The sequence below is a fragment of the Ovis aries genome, chromosome 3, assembly GCF_016772045.2.
Source record: "Ovis aries strain OAR_USU_Benz2616 breed Rambouillet chromosome 3, ARS-UI_Ramb_v3.0, whole genome shotgun sequence".
NCBI lineage: Eukaryota > Metazoa > Chordata > Mammalia > Artiodactyla > Bovidae > Ovis > Ovis aries.
The window spans coordinates 203,177,812-203,191,513 of NC_056056.1; the positions used below are offsets into that span (position 1 = coordinate 203,177,812).

At 41.8% G+C, this 13,702-nt stretch overlaps 1 long non-coding RNA gene across 1 annotated transcript; it reads right to left on the reverse strand.

The window, feature by feature from the left end:
* Positions 1-2,509: 2,509 nt before the first annotated feature.
* Positions 2,510-7,578, reverse strand: LOC114113667 (uncharacterized). Its single transcript, XR_003588534.2, has 3 exons — positions 7,494-7,578; positions 7,033-7,107; positions 2,510-3,006 (listed from the first exon to the last, which is right to left on the reverse strand). It is a non-coding gene; the product is annotated as an uncharacterized LOC114113667 (long non-coding RNA).
* Positions 7,579-13,702: the final 6,124 nt, after the last annotated feature.

A 13,702-nucleotide genomic window follows, 5' to 3' on the forward strand; every position in this document is an offset into this window, starting at 1 on the left:
GAATGGAAGAGATTTGTTCTAGATCTCCAAATACCATTCTAAGGGTTGATATCAAGTTGACATCAAGTCAGATCACACCGTGCTTATGGCCTTTTAATTATTCCCTTATGCCCATGCGACAAAGTTCACTTTTTTTTTGCCGCACCTTGCAGCATGTGGAATATTAGTTCCCCAAGCACAGCTCGAACCCATGCCCCCTTCAGTGGAAGCACAGGGTCTTAGCTGCTGGACCATGAGGGAAGTCCCTCATTTCTTGATCTGGCCCCTATTTACCTCTCCAGGTTCTCTTTAGTCCTTCCTCCATGTACTACATTCCAACCACAACCAACTTTAAACACAGTGAAATCCCTCCTAGTTTCTTCTGACTTGTGCTGTCCTTGTGCCGTCCCTCTCCCTGATTTTCCTCCTTGACTTCCGGTATGAGTTCACATGCTTCCTCCAGCGAGAAGTCCTCCTTGGTTTCCCCAGGCAAAGTCAAGCATCAGTGGGCCTATATGACCTTCGGTGCTCTGCTAGTACAGGGAAGGGTATGGAATGCTAGGTAGCAGATGAGAGCATTGCGTTTTATGCTGAGGAGCAGATGAGAGCCCTGCATCTTCCGTCACTCTGACTTTTACACCCAGATGAACCATCTGTGGCAAAGCACAAGAGATACCCTGGAGTGGGTTGTGAAAAGCCAGATTCTGGAGTGGCTTTATAGATTATACATAGCTATAAAGAAGTGGCTATATAGCCACATAAAGAAGTGGCTATATAGATTCTGAAGCCAAATGACCTAGTGTCAGGACCTTGGAACCAAACTCTTGGTCTCTCAGTATGCACGTATGTAAAATGGGGATGACAATATCAGTAATCATATCATAGGGCAGTTATGGGGATAAAGTGAATTCATGCACTAAAAAAACACAGAGAACAGCACCTGCCACATACTTGTTAGCTCCTGCTATTAGTCTCACTCTCTCTTCCTTATGAAATGGGGATAAAACTCACTGGAGAGAGTGGATATCAGAATTACTCAGGATAAGCAGAAGTGCTTGGCTTAGAGAAGATGCTTGATAAATATGTTACTTGCCCTTTTGGATCTTGCCATTTGTATTACAATGTTTTATTTCAACCACTAAAATCTCTTAGCTTTTCCAGGAAGAGAGAGCTTCATCCATCATTGTGTTCTTAGTATCTGATGCACACTAGATGCTCAAGAAATGTTTGGCCAATGAATTGATAAAAATATATGGGAAAACTCAAAAGAGTTAGCTTTAATGGCCTCTTAGCTATATCCAGAAAGGTCACAAAATAGTAATTTAATCCCTAAAAATCTGTGTCTTTATAAATCTGTGTGCAAATCATAGTTTGAATATGTATTTTTTGTTTGTTTGTTTGTTTTAATTTTTACAATATTGTATTGGTTTCTGACATACAGCAACATGCATCAGCCATAGTTATACATAGCTCCCCTCTCTCTGGAGCCACCCTCCCCTCTCCCATCCCACTCCTCTAGGTTATCACAGAACACCAGACTGGGCTCTGTGTATTATACAGCAACTTCTCACCAGTTACCCATTTTACACATGATAGTATATATATGTTGATGCTACTTTCTCCATTTGTCCCATGCTCTCCCTCCCCTACTGTGTCTGCAAGTCCCTTCTCTATATCTGGGTCTCTATTCCTTCCCTGCAAATAGGTTCATCAATACCATTTTCTAGACTCCATTTATACATGTTAATATACGATATTTGTTTTTCTCTTTCTGACTTACTTCACTCTGTGTAACAGGCTCTAGGTTCATCCACTTCATTGGAACTGACTCTAATTTGTTCCTTTTTATGGCTGAGTAATATTCCGCTGTATGTATGCACTACATCTTCTTTATCCGTTCATCTGTCGATGGACATGTAGGTTTCTTCCGTGCTCTGGCTATTGTAAACAGTGCTACAATGACCGTTGGGGTGCATGTGTCCTTTAGAATTGTGGTTTTCTCAGGTATATGTCCAGTAGTGGGGTTGCTGGGTCATATGGTAGATTTTGAATATGAGTTTTAAATTGTGTTTTGTGTTTGTGTTTGTTGGTATCTTGTTCCTCCTGTGTCTTCTCTATATTCATTTTGGGCAGGGTTTCTCAAGCCAGCAGTAACAATTCTTTGTTGTGGAGACTGTCTTGTGACCGTAGATATTTAGCAACATCGCTGGCTTCTACCCACGAAATGCCGGTAGCATCTGCCACCCTTAGTTTTGACAACCTACAATGTCTCTATGCAGTGCTAAACGTTTGGAGGAGGGGGAGTGGAACCTATTTCCTTTCCCCGCTGTTGAGAAGGACTGATCTTGGGAAAATTTTCAGATATAGCAAATTTTGGTAGCCTGATTTTTCTCTCTTTATCTCTAAGGCAAAAAGCTGGTTGATATCCCTCCAAAGGCGATGGATTCTAACAATGATGAAGGAGAATTTGTCCTTCCCTGAAGACAGAATTCTTCCCCCTTCTCACTCTCAGAAATGGCACAAAGGCAGATAGGAGGTTGGGAGCATGTTTTATTTACCCAGACATATGCCCCCCAAAATAGCAAGTACATATTTCTTTCACTTCAGTTTGTGGGAAAACTGCAAGAATGCAGTGTTTTACAATTCAGATTAAAGTGAAAAACACATCAGGCTGTCTGATTTTTCTGGGAGCCAGAAGAAGGAGAGGGGCTTCATTCTGAAATAGTTGCACAAAACACTTTTCAGCATCAGAAAAACTTTTTTACAGCATGAAAGAAAAATGCGCATGTTGAGAAAGAACATGAATGCTAAAAACATATTGTTCCTATAAATCCTTGACTCTGAGACACAGTTCATACTGCTGCATAACTAATAGTGCCATTTTAAAGCTATTTAAGCCGGGAAATTTGTTATCAGGTGACTCATATGTGTGGGGAAATCCAGTTCACTTGTGCCAGAGATGAAAGCAAGCGATTAGGTATTTAAATGTTGAGATTCCATTCAGTCTCCTAAATGAAGTGCAGTAATCTTGGATGAGGAGAAAAGAAAGGGGGTAGTTACTCATCACGTTAAAAAATGTTCAAGGGCTCTTTGTATTTAAATAATAAAACCTTATATTTATGACACATTATATTTATAACACATTTATCTTTCAAATAGTGTAAGTACTTTTCTTTTTTATTTCGAAACATTCAAAAAGTTTTAAATAAAAGTTAAGTACAATACAAAGAGGGGCTTCCCTGGTAACTCAGCTGGTAAAGAATCCACCTGCAGTGCAGAAGACCCCAGTTCGATTTCTGGGTCAGGGAGATCTCCTGGAGAAAGGATAGGCTACCCACTCCAGTGTTCCTGCCTGGAGAATCCCACAGACAGAGGAGCCTGGCGGGCTATAGTCCATGGGGTCGCAAAGAGTCAGCCATGACTGCGCAACTAATACAACACAGCACAATACAAAGAACATTTCATCCTTCACCGTTTGAAAGGAAGTGTGGGTCTGATGCCCCAACATCCCTGAACACATCTTTGTGTTATTTCCTACAAATAAGGACTCTCTCCTATATAACTGCAAGGTAACCATTAAAACCAGAAAATTAACGCTGATAACCTGTGTGCCTGCTCAACTGAGTCCAACCCTTTGTGACCCCATGGGCTGTAACTCACCAGATTCCTCTGTCTATGGGATTTCCCAGGCAAGAATACTAGAGTGGGTTGCCATTTCCTCCTCCGGGAGATCGTCTCAACCCAGGGACTGAACCAGAGTCTCCAGCATCTCCTGTATTGGTAGGTGGATTCTTTTTTTAAGTCTTTATTGAAACTGTTACAATATTGCTTCTGTTTTATGTTTTGGTTTTTTGGCTGTGAGACATGGGGGATCTTAGCTCCCCAACCAGGGATTGAACCTGTACCCTCTGCATTGGAAGGTGAAGTCTTAGTCTTCCCTGGACAAAGGTAAAGTCCCCGTAGGACCAGGGAAGTCCCCGTAGGTGGATCTTTACCACTTAAAATATGGCTACTGCCTAATTCTCCACGTGCACACAAGTTTCACCAAATGTCTCAATAAAATCTTTTCTAGCAACAAGATCTGGTTCAGAATCACACATGGCAGTGGATCGTCATGCCTCTCCTGTTTCCCTCAGCCCGGAATAATTCCCTGAACTTTCATTGACGTTCTTGACCTTGGGACTTGTGAAGAAGATGGGTTAGTTCTTTTGTAACTTGTCCCTTAGTTTGGGGCTTTACTGGTATTTCCCAGATATATCGTACAAGTGATGCTGCTTTCTTCCCATTACATCCTGTCGGGTGGCTCAGGATTTCAATTCGTCCCACATCTAATGATGTTTCCTTTGATCCGTTGCTTAAGGTGGTCTCTGCCGGGCATATTCTCTGTGAATATATCCTTTTTTCTCTTGAAACCTGTAAACATCCCATTCTTCACCAAATATTGCTGTATTTATTTATTTATGTCTGTTCTTAAATTTTCTTATTTTATTAATGAGTGATAATATTTCCTGCCCTTTAAAAAAATTAAAAAAATTTTTAGCTACACCTGTGTACCTGGAGAAACCCATGGACAGAGGAGCCTGGTGGGCTACAGTCCATGGGGTCGCAAAGAGTTGGACACGACTGAATGACTAACATACTACTTAGTTCCCCAGCTAGGGCTCAAACCCATGTTCTCTGCATTGGAAGCTTAGAGTGTTATTCACTGGACTACCAGGGAAGTTTCCCTGTCATTTTAAATTCTGATGCTCGAATTGTTCTTGATGTGGCCAGTGGAAGCCTCTTCAAGCTGGTATCCCTTTTGACATGTTCACATCATTCCTTAAGCCCTTTCTTGCTTTCTGTCCCAACAAGATGTTCTAGACTCACACACTCCCTGCCTCAAATGTGAGATCAGCCATCTCTCTAGGAATCTCTGGTTCCTTTCAAAGGAAAGTTGTGATTGAGATGCAAGATCTCGACACTAAGTGTGCTTGTTTCTACTGGTCTCTCCCGCTCCCAGGTCTGCTCTGATGGCTATAAATATGTGTCTCTCAATCTCCTGCTACAGGAGGCATACTTGACTGACACCCCCAACTACTCCGGAAATCAAATTCTCCTCTTTCCCAGGTTTTGTTGTTGCTGCTTGCTGTGGGTTGCAGTCGTTTGTTGAGCGACTTTCCCAAACTCCTTTTGTAAAGGTCATTTTCCTTATCTTGTGGGGTCTCTGAAGTCTCTGTTTCTTTATCCTGGTGGTCAACTGATGGGTTAACAGACTTTCTTAAACTCCCAGAGCCAAAATAAATAAGTAAATCCTCTCCAGGTCTTTGCAAATTGGCTGTGTTGCAGCCAATGCTTCAGTGCTTAGCCAGGCCATTTGTAACTTGGCTTTAGCCTTCCCTGTCGCTTGTGCTAAGCCTGAAGGTCAGCCAGAGGTGAAACTATGTGGCCTGTCCAGGTCTTTCCTGAGGACATGTCCTGAGCATGTGTACAGTGTTCCCGATCTCCCTGAATATACAGAAGCTTTTTAAATTATTATTCCCCAAGTATATCAATCCTCAGCTTTTCCTCCCTGATTTCTACATGTCCGTGGTTTGACCCGTCTTTCCACGTTTTTGAAGAATCTCCTCCAGACAACCACTTCTGTTCATTAAGAGGGTCCTGAGTTAGGTGGTGCAAAGGCAAGCCCTTTGTTTTCAGTCCTTCAGGGAGTCCCCAAACAGGTCAAAAGATAAAAAACACAGTTCCTTGGGGACAAGGTACCCTCTGGTCTCTTCAGAACAAGGAACCCCCTCGGAGAACACTGGATGCTGATTTCTAGAATGCTGCTACACCAAGGAGGCAAGGCTGGGTAAGGGCAAAGAAATACACAGCTGCCGCTGCTCTACCGTGCTTCAGGGGCCCTTTTCCCGATCGAGCATTTGCTCCATTTCTGTAAATCCTTCACGACCTTCTGAAGTTCTGATGAAGTTGCCTCTGACAGTTTCTGCCAGGCTTTTTCAGTGGACCTAAGAGAATAACTCTACCGTTTTCATTGTCTTTGGCAGCAATGCATCTCGCTTGTGTTTGCAACTCCTTTTCCAGTAGTTAGAAACGTGGCTTCCATTATCCTTAATGTGTTTACTTACTTGATTAACTCCTCTGTGCATGTGTGCTAAGTGACTTCAGTCATGTCCGACTCTTTACAGCCCCATGGACTAGAGCCCGCCAGGCTCCTCTATCCACGGGATTCTCCAGGTAAGAATACTGGAGTGGGTTGTCTTTTCCTCTTCTAGGGGATCTTCCAGACCCAGGGATTGAACCTGTATCTCTTATGTCTCCTGCTTTGGCAGGCGGGATCTTTATCAGTAGCACCACCTGGGAAGCCCCAATTCCTCTGTGTGTATCCAGTATTCTAACTTCACCATTATCGCCATCCCTGCATGAATATCCTCTTCTTTGCTCTGACTCTGGTTCCCTATGGCAGGGGTACCCTCTACTGCAGATGTCATCTGCTTCTGCTAGGACTAAGTACTTTATTTACTGTTCATGTTTTAATTTTATTAGTTTTATTGGGGGTTTATATAGCTGATCTTGAAATAAGAAAAACTACTACTAGAAATAAAGTATAATTCTTTTCAAATTTTCATGAATTCTTCTTAGGTATCCCCCCACCCACCCCAATGCTCTCATGGTGTAGCTAGGAACAAATATGATTTCCATTCAGTGACAGGAAAATAGAGGAAGAAGGCCACTCACCATGGTACCCACAAAATTTATGGTAACCACTTACAGCAGCACCCTCTGTGATTTGGGGAATTCTTGGTCAGCACCCTCATCCATGCCTTCAGCAGCTTTCCAGATCTTCATTACTTTCCTCTATATTCTTTCTAACTTCACTCTGAAGAGATTAACTTTGCTTTTTGTTTGTTAAGCAAACGCAGGCTAACAAATGTCAGCTTCTCTCAGTGTTGTCTCCACTCTCCCCTAAACCTACTAACAGCCACCAGGGACAGACTGAAGTTTTGTGGTGCCTGAGCAGATACAGCTGGAGAAGGGAGAACTTTTTAAAAAAATGGATGCAAAAATATTTACCTTTGCAAAGTTTATAAAAACACATGAGCATGTTAAATCTTTGCCAGGGTCCCTCCGAGGGCCTTTGGAAGATGTCTATAGAAAATGGGCGTGGGAGGAAGGGAGCTGGGGCTTCGGCAGCCTTAGATAGGCACACACATTCTCCCCTGGATTCTCCTTTTACCCAGAAGTGGCCTCCCTCCCCCTCCCTCCTCCCTCCCCCCTTACTCCTCCCCTCCCATCTCCCCCTTCACTTCCCCTCTCCCTCTTCCCCTTCCATCTTCCCCTTTCTTCCTCTTCTCCTCCCCCTCCCTCCCTCCTCCTCCCCTCCCTCTCTCCTCTCCCCTCCCCATTCCCTCCCCATTCCCTTCCCATCTTCCCCCCTCTCCTTCCTCTTTCCTCTCCCCCTCCCACCCCTCTCCTTTTCCTTCCCTTCTTCCCCCTCCTCCTCCTGGTCCTCCTTCCATCCCAGGGCCACCTACCCTGTCAAGCTCCAGATCTTCTGGGAAGCCTCTGATTCACTCTTTTATTTCCTCCTCCTTTACTGAATCACCCACTTCAGGTTATAAATGTGACTCTGTTCCTCTCAAACTTAAAAACAAAGTAGCCAATCAATCCTAACAGTGTCAACCACCCCTACCCCTGCTCCCTGGTTGTTCCATCTCCAAATTCCTTTCTAGCCACCCAATTTGCTCCCTTGCCTTTAACAACAAAATTCTGGGAAAACCACTGGCCTCTCTCCCTGTTCCCCATTCGTTTCCCAATTCATGGCATTCTTCCTTTGGCTCTCATAACTTGGCTGAAATAGGTTTGGGTAAAGTCATCAATGACTGTTTTGTTCACTTTATTAGTGATTAAAAAAAACAACAACAACCCAAGCAGTAGAATTTTAAAAAGTAATGGTCCTCCTAGTATCTCAAACAGTGAAGTGTCTAATTAAGTTTCCCATTACCTCCACTAAGTACATGCCTCGGAATGCCTACTCTTAACAATTCCATGTTTAGAAATGGTTACTTCTCCTTACTTTTTGCTTTATTCATCCATATCTAAAACAAACACATATACCATTACATAGGATTTCTCTCTCTCTTTTCCCTTTCTCCTTCCCTTCATTCCTTCAGAACATAAATCTCATCACATTGAATCTTCTTTCTCTTCAATCAGTCATACATCACAGCTACACTTACAAACCAACAGATATGAATCTACACAATTCTTTCTGACGGTTGTATGGTATCCCACACTAAAGATACACTGTTTTGTCTTTTTAAAAAACATTTATTTGTTCAGCTGAGTCAGGTCTTAGTTGTGACATACCAGCTTAGTAGTTGTGATGGCGTACGGGCCTAGTTGCCCCACAGCATGTGGGATCTTAGTTCCCTGACCAGGGATCAAACCTATGTCTCCTGCATTACAAGGCAGAATTTAAACCACTGTACCATCAGGGAAGTCCCAGGATATATTGTTGTTGATTCAGCTACAGCCTGTTGGAGTGCATTCAGGTTCTTTCGACTAGGTTGAAGCATATAAAAGTGCCACTTTTGTAGGCTTGTTTTTTTTTTTCTGTTTTGTTTTCTATTACATACAATGTTATAATAAATATCTATTTGTGCGTATCTCTATGATCTTTTCTTTCTGCCGATAAATTCCAAGAAGTGGAACCGTAGTGTTAAAGGTGTATATATTTTACTCCTAGATTGCTTTCCTAAAATGGTGACATAATGTACGTTCCCATCAACAGCCTTTTGGGAAGTTATCCGTCACAATGACCTCTTTTCAGTGCTTCTCTCAGCAGACTTCGCAGTAAGCTGTACAGTAGGCTCTTGGAATCTGCAAGGGTTGATTCTAGGATCCCCCTGGATACCAGAATCCTGGTATGCTCAAGCTCATTATATAAAGTGGTGTAGTGCTGTCAGCCTTCCACATCCCCGGTTCTGCTTTACCATCCTCTCCAGGGTTGGTTGAATCTGGATGCAGAACCCAGAATACAGAAGGCCAACTGGGCTTCCTTGGTGGCTCAGTCGGTAAAGAACCTGCCTGCAGTGCAGACTAGGGTTCGATTCCTGGGTCAGGAAGATCCCCTGGAGAAGGAAAAGGCAACCCACTCCAGTATTCTTGCCCGGAAAATCCCAATCCTATGGACAGAAGAACCTGGTGGGCTATAGTCCACGGGGTCACAAGAGTCAGACACAATTTGGTGACTAAACCACCACTGTGTTTGCTATGGTTAATCACTTTTTATCCTGGCATCACTTTCAACCAGCTTTCCACTTGCCTCTTTCTGTCTCTTGCCCTAACCTCTCCCAACCAAGTACTAACCAGGCCTAACTCTGCTTAGCTTCCAAGATTTGCCATGGTTCTGCCAAGATTTACTTTTCTAGTCACACTGCTGCTGCTGCTGCTGCTGCTGCTGCTGCTGCTAAGTCACTTCAGTCATGTCCGACTCTGTGCAACCCCATAGACAGCAGCTCCACCGTCCCTGGGATTCTCCAGGCAAGAACACTGGAGTCTAGTCACACTAAATGTTCTATTCTCTCCTTAGGGAAGTTTATGGTTTCAACTATATCATCTCTGCACTCAGCCTGCCAATGAATTGACCCCAAGGTGACTTCACCTGAACTAGAAAAGAATTTCCCTTCCTGAAGATGTCATACAGTCATTATCCAGAAAATTGTGGCAATAACTTCTTGATTACTATTTAACATTCTATAGTAAGTCCCCTGGATTGTATGGTGTACACGCTCCACAATTACCATTGATAGCTGTGTTCTCCATTCCTCTCCCAAGTCTAAACTTCTATATCAAAACGCTCTCCTGGAGGGTGTGGCAAAAAAGGAACCCTCCTGTACTGTTGGTAGGAATGTAAATTAGTGCAGCCACTATGGAGAACAGTATGGAGGTTCCTCAAAGAACTGAAAATAGAGCTACAAAATGATCCAGCAATCCCACTCCTGGACATATATCCAGAGAAAAGCATAATTTGAAAAGATACAGGCACCCCAATGTCCACTGCAGCACTACTTACAATAGCCAAGACATGGGAACAACCTATATGTTCAACAGGGCAGTGGATAAAGATGTGGGGCATACATACAGTGGAATATCACTCAGCTGACTTTGCAACCCCATGGACTATAGCCCACCAGGCTCCATGGAATTCAGGAATTCTCCAGGCAAGAATTGAACTCAGGTCTCCTGCAATGCAGGAAAATTCTTTATTATCTTTGCCATTAGGAAGCCCTAAAAAAAAGAATGAAACAATGCCATTTGCAGCAACATGGATGGACGTAGGGATTGTCATACTGAGTGAATTAAATCAGACAAAGACAAATATCATATGATATTGCATGGCTGAGCGACTGAACTGATGGCTTATACGTGGAATCTATTAAAAAAAAAAAAGACACAGAAACAGAACTATAGATGTAGAAACCAACTTATGGTTATCAGGAGGTATGTGGGGGGATAAACTGGGAGACTGGGATGGACATATACATACTACTATATGAAATAAATAACTAATAAGAACCTACTGTATGGCACAGCGAACTCTACTCAATATTCTGTAATTGCCTATATGGGAAAAGAATCTAAAACAGGAGTACATATATGTGTAACTGATTGACTTTGCTATATACCTGAAACTAACATCACATTATATGTAAACCAACTACACTCCAATAAAAATTTAAGAAAAACAGAACAACACATTCTCCTGGATAGCTGCAGCTCGGTGTTTTACAAACATTGCCAGTATAAAAGGCCCATTGTTGAACTTACCATCAGTCCCTCTTGAAATGCTCCTTATGCATTTCTTTTCTTAGTAAATTAGACTGCCATTCACTGGGATGCATAATTTAGAAACCTGGAAATTCATCCTAGTCTACTTCTGTCTCTCCCAATTCACATCTGATAGGTCACCAAGTCCTGCAGTTTTGATCTCATATTCCTGAAATCCACCACCTCTTTTCAAACTCGAGTGCTGCTGTCCTGACCATCTCTTTCATAGACTAAAAATAACTTCATCACTGGTCTTCCTACTTTTTTTTTTTTTTTTTTTGCCTTGCCTCCCTTCTGTTACCCACACTGCTGCCAGAGGAATTACTTAACATTCAAATCAATTCTCACCATGAGAAAAATCCTTCAATATCCATACTGTCAAGAGGTGAAAATCTAAACTTCTTAGCATGACTTTAAAAGCTCTTTATTATCCAATACCTACTTAACGGTCTTGCCTCATTTCCTGATATTCTCTGAAAGCGCCCTAGGCTTCAGATATATGGATCTACTTTCAAATTCCCAACATGCCAAGCTCTCTCTCTAATAATTCAGTGCCTTTGCACCTGCTCTCCTTCTGCTTGGAATTCCTTGTCAGTCGTGATGGCTTGACAAACTCTGACTTAAATTTCAAGACTCAACTGCAGGGTTATTTTCCCTTCTTTAAATTGTTCAGTTCGCCATATGTGCTGTGTACTTGAGTTCCTTGTTGATATGGTACAAACATGCACTATAAATAAATTTTAACTTTATTTTTGTTTCATTAATTGGATTTTTTAAACTAGGTTGTGAGCTTCTAGACAGTAGGGACTATATGATTAATCTCATCTTTGCATGCTCAGCACTTTACTGAGACTGGCCTTGAATATTTTTAATAGGCACTTGAATGCATGTGAAACAAATTATTAAGAAGAACAGCAACCTGACTGAACTTAAGCTATTGATTTTCACCTAAGTAGTTTTAAAGAAATTGCAAAAAATAAATAATACATTAAAGCAAATTTAAGAACAGAAAACTAAAGTAAATTTCCTATTATTACACTATCCTAATCACTGTTTTAGTGCATTTAGTTTTCATCTTTTCTCAAGCATGTGATATTAATATATATATGTTTATGTTGAAACATGTATGTATATATTTATATTTTATATAGCTGTAATTAAAGTCTATTGGAGAAGCGTTCTTGCCTGGAGAAATCCCAGGGACGGCAGAGCCTGGTGGGCTGCCATCTATGAGGTCTCACAGAGTCGGACACGACTCAAGCAACTTAGCAGCAGCAGCAATTAAAATCTACATGCACTTTGGGATTTCCCTGGTGGTCCAGTGGCTGAGATTCTGTGATCTCAATGCAAGGGACCCCAGTTCAATCCCTGGTCAGGAACTAGATCCCACATGCCACAACTAAGACTTTGCATGCCATACTAAAGATCCTACAATCTGTACTAAGACCTGGTGCAGCCAAATAAATAAGTTTTTTTTAAAAAAGCATTTTTATAAGTTTTCAAGCTTAGCGAACTGTAAACATTTTTCTAACAGTTTTATAGCCTCCAAATTATTATTTTCCAGGACTACAAATATCTCAACTCCCTACTAAGGTTGATAGTCTAAATGAGACTTAGGTTATACCCAGTTTTCTATTATAAATAGGAATAGATCCAGGTTTTGTGAACCTGAAATTTATACAATTTTGAGTGACGTTTTCAGAAAAAGAACACAAAATTATCTTACTTTTGCAAATAGAACCATGTGAACACATTGTGTTTCACAGGGGCCTGTGAAAGTGGGAAGGGAGTCCTGAAGGTTAATTTTCATTGGCTTTGCAGTTATTGACCTCCAACTAGAAATAATCCTGGACTAAACATTTTGAGCCTGAATTTGTTTTCCCCTTTGCTTCCATGGTGTCTAAAGGATTCCCAGTTACCAGGATCCCATTTGCCTTGTGGGGGTTGGGAAAGGAAATGGTCATTTATTGAGCACCTATTACATAATGACCAGTTTCTATATATTTTTAAATTTAATTCCTACCACAAGCCTGAAAACTAAAATCTCCATGTTACAGATGAGAAAACTGAGGTGCAGTGCGCTTAAATCGTATGCCCAGAGTTACACATCTAGTGACTGAAAGGGTTGGACCCTTCTGGTCTTATTCCAAAGCTCATACCTTCCTGACTACATCAGGGTGTCTCCACAGCCTCATAGCTTCAAGGTAATGTTTTCTAGGTTATTGTGGAAATCCGGTTATTAGTGATTTGTTTTGAGGATGACAGAATACAAAACTTGCAGAATCCTGACACGGTTAATGGAAGAAGGTAATTTAGATCAGTGGTGGCTAGACTTTCACAGGTGCATTTAGGAGAAAGATTTGGCTCTTTCTAGGAATACCAGACCACCTAACCTGCCTCTTGAGAAATCTGTATGCAGGTCAGGAAGCAACAGTTAGAACTGGACATGGAACAACAGACTGGTTCCAAATAGGAAAAGGAGTACGTCAAGGCTGTATATTGTCACCCTGCTTATTTAACTTATGTGCAGAGTACATCAAGAGAAACGCTGGACTGGAAGAAACACAAGCTGGAATCAAGACTGCCAGGAGAAATATCAGTAACTTTAGATATGCAGATGACACCACCCTTATGGCAGAAAGTGAAGAGGAGCTAAAAAGCCTCTTGATGAAAGTGAAAGAGGAGAGTGAAAAAGTTGGCTTAAAGCTCAACATTCAGAAAATGAAGATCATGGCATCTGGTCCCATCACTTCATGGGAAATAGATGGGGAAACAGTGGAAACAGTGTCAGACTCTATTTTTTTGGGCTCCAAAATCCCTGCAGATGGTGACTGCAGCCATGAAATTAAAAGACGCTTACTCCTTGGAAGAAAAGTTATGACCAACCTAGACCTATTGAAAAGCAGAGACA